Raw genomic sequence first — 4,098 nt, 5'->3', positions numbered from 1 at the left:
TATCTAAATATCCGTGCGATTGAATTGAAAATTATTGAATCGTGCATAAATGAATGTAAAAGAATTTCTCAATATTTAATCGAAATAAAGGCAGATATTACACATACGAACAACGTAATTTTCACACCTTAAATAATATTACACCTTAACTCGCAAGGAATTATGTCTGAAGTGTCTCCTAATCATTGTTTTAAATTTTATTAATGGAAGTACACTACATTTTAGAGAAACACATGTTACTGTTTATGCATTCCAAGTAATTTATATGGTTGAAACGCCGCCCTTCGTGATCGGGTTAAGCGAGTTAGATGGTCTGCCTTACGGCCTGTATTAGATCACGATGGCTGTGGCACAGTCTATTGTTCCTAGTACTCACAGCGCTCCAAGCGGCTAGCAATAATCGCGAGATTTGCAAAAGATCACCCTAAGCTTCGTGACTGTATATACTAGACTGTGGTCTTATTGTCTGGAAATAATTCTGAATGCAAATCGAAGTCAGCTGGTAGAGGTGAGTGCGAGGGAAGGAAGAAATTTCAGACGTTCCGTAAAATGACCAGTAACACATGGAACCTCATGGGTGAGAGAATTACTTCCGTAGAGTATCCATCAGCTCCTGCCTATCTGCAGACTGACGGTGTGAGCACACATCAATCTCGGCTGCCCTTCTTACAGCTCTGATAACTATGACACAATGTATCACGTCAACGCTTCGCTATCTAAACATTCAAACACCCAACGTAATTTACAGTGATGTTTTATCTATTCAAAACCCTGTAAGTGCATTTCAATTACAAAAATATACAGGGTGTTTCACAATTATAAGTACAAACTGTAGGGGTGAATAGAGAACAATGAAACAAGGCAAAAAATCCTAATAAACATAGACTGCAACGCGAGGGAATTCGACAACAGTGAAACCGGAGAAGACTAGCAGTCAGCAGTTGGGGGCTACACCGAAGAGGATAAAAGAATTACAGCGTCAGGAGAAAACAACTGAAATGCATATTATTATTTATGCTCGACCATGCCGAAATGTAGTAATTATACACCTGGTAGCAGTCCTTTAATGCATGTCATTAAAGTACACCTACTCATTAAAGTACAAGGTATTTTCAGCCAATGACAACTCAGCTTACAGGTGTTCAGCCAATGACAAGTCAGCTTTGTACCGTTATAAAACCGCAAGTATCGATTATTCTCGGATATGCAATCGAAAGAGAATTAGTGAAAAGTCACGGAAGCTGGAAATCCAATACTGTCGCAGAAGGTTATGTTCTGTTACTGTAATAATTAGCGTTAATTGTAAATAATATTCAAATAAATTCAATTTGTCATCTCGTTTTTCAATGTCGAATTCAATAATCAAGGTTATACCAAGTTTAATGGGATTACATCAAGGTCAATGACATTATTATTCTTCGGAAAAAATCAATACTTTCGCGTCTGCGCACATCTCACAATTCACGACCTAGAACAAGGTCACTACCGATCTTGTCAGATACAAATAAAATGTATACATCTGAATAATTTCAAGTTAGAAATATGGTCGAGCATAAAAAGTTGTATGAAACTCGCCTATAATGGCAATTAAGAAGCTCGTATGAAAATTATGAAACTCGCTTGCGCTCGTTTCATAAACATCCATACTCGCTTCTTAATTACTATCATTATAGGCTCGTTGCATAATATACTATATTATTATTATTATTATTATTATTATTATTATTATTATTATTAATAATAATATTATTATTTATCCTACTCTTGAGTCAAAATTCTGGGACACAAAAACCCCAGATGAACAATGCATTACCGGTACATCTGAAGAACTACAAGAAGCATTAAAGAAGACGAAAAATAGTAAATCACCTGGCGAAGACAACCTAAATTCAGAATTGTATAAATATGCAGGAGGTCTATTTCAAGAAAGACTATTAAGATTCCTAAATAGAATATATCTAACCGCCACTTTACCGGAAGAATGGAAAAATAGTATATTCCCATATATAAAAAAGGCGATAAACAGAATGCATCCTCAACACATGCTGTAAGATATTCAGCAGAATTTTAAACTAAAAACTAAGAAAACATGCTGAAACCTTCCTTCTAGAGTGCCAAAATGGCTTTAGAAAAGGAAGATCATGTATAGATCCATTATTCAGTATCAAATTACTATTAAAAAAAAGATAATTTAATTTAGGAACTCACAGAGCATTTATCGATTTTGTGAAAGTTTTTGACAAGGCTCGAAGAAACCTTTTATCTGACATTTTACAAGAAAAAAATATACCAAATCTGCTATTACAAAACATAATAGAAATCTACACTGACAATAAAATAAGTGTCAAAATAAATAATCATATATCCGAAAGAAAATATGTTAATAATGGAGTTAGACAAGGTTGTCCATTTTCTCCAACACTATTTAATATTTACATGAATGAAATAATTTCTAAATGAAACCAAATCTATACATCAGGAATCATAATAACCAGTACCTTACATTAAATACCCTGCTCTTTGCAGACGATCAAGTTATAATATCCAATTCAGAGGATAACTTACAATGACGACTATATACAGCAAATAAAATATTATCAGATTTTGAGATGGAGATTTCAGCACAAAAATAAAAAGTAATGGCATTTCTGAGGACAAGTTCCAGTCAGAAGTAAGATAATACACAATAACCAATGCCTAGAACAAGTACAAAATTTCAATTATCTGGGTTGTGAAATATCTTATCAAAATGAAAAAGATGTAAACAAAAAAATCACCAAATTTACACAAATTTTAGGAATAATAAATGATACATTAAAAGCTAAATTAGTACAAATATCCACAAGAATAAAAACATATAATACTCTAACATTACCCTCCCTTTTATATGGAAGTGAGATTTGAACATTAAGGAAAAGAGATAAGAGCAGAATCAAAGCAACGGAAATTAAATTTCTCAGGCGTACAGCAGGATATACTCTTTTAGAGCGAAAAAAGAATGAAGAAATATTGGAACAATTAGAAGTAGAGTCAGTATAAGAAAAAATAAACAGATACAAACTAAATTGGCTACACCATGTAAAACGAATGGACAATTCAAGAATCCCCAAAATGATGATGCAATATCAACCCAGAGGACATCGACGGTTACGAAGACCCTTTAGAAGACTGCTAGATGGGGCCGAAACAGGTCTACACAGGCCTAATTCGTGACGGATGATGATGATGATGATGATGATGATGATGATGATGATGTGTCCGGAAATGCTTTATTTCCGAGTTATGGCCTTCACAACATTCAAATTCACCGGAACGTTTTTCTTTCCGCAGGTCGTTGCCGTCAAAGGAGACATTAAGAGGGCACTCTGACAGTTCATTCCGAGGCGAAGGTTGCATTCAGTGTTGTGTAGGCGTTAGACTGTGCGACATGTATTCAAATCAAGAGCTGGCAGAGATACACTTCATGTACGGTAAGGCGGACGGCAATGCTGCGCTGGCTCGTCGTTTGTACCAGGAGAGATACCCACAGCGACAATGTCCAGATCGGAAGACATTTGTACGTCTCCATTACCGTCTGTGCGAGTATGATGATGATTATTATTACTATTATTATTGTTATTATTATTGCTTCAGCAAGAGGTCGCGAAGTATTAACTTTTTTTTAAATGAATAGTGCGGTTGAAAAGTTAAAGAAACACAACATAGTAAGTAAAGGTTATACATTCCATTTGATCAATGTTGTAGTAATAATCTAGCTACTCTAAATGTTTAGGCCGTTTTGTGGCTCTCCCATATGGCGAGTTTCCCTCCCCATGTGTTCAGCACGATGCAGAGTCAATGCAAAGACGTCACAGGACAAAAATATAAAACAATAGACAAACGCCCTATCACGTAGAATGGAAATAAATCTCCGCCTACGCCGAAAATCGAGACACGGACATCTCGGTTAGGGGGCGTACGCTCTTCCCACTGAGCAACAGAAACGGACTTCATTTAATATTAGAGGAAAGAAAACTCATGTAATTTTACTTAGATACAACTGCACTACGTTTTGTTATTCGTCTCTATGGCAAACAAGAATAGCTGCACCACAACAGA

This window comes from Periplaneta americana, chromosome 3 (assembly GCF_040183065.1).
Source record: "Periplaneta americana isolate PAMFEO1 chromosome 3, P.americana_PAMFEO1_priV1, whole genome shotgun sequence".
Classification (NCBI taxonomy): domain Eukaryota; kingdom Metazoa; phylum Arthropoda; class Insecta; order Blattodea; family Blattidae; genus Periplaneta; species Periplaneta americana.
Note: the sequence above shows the minus strand (reverse complement) of the source record.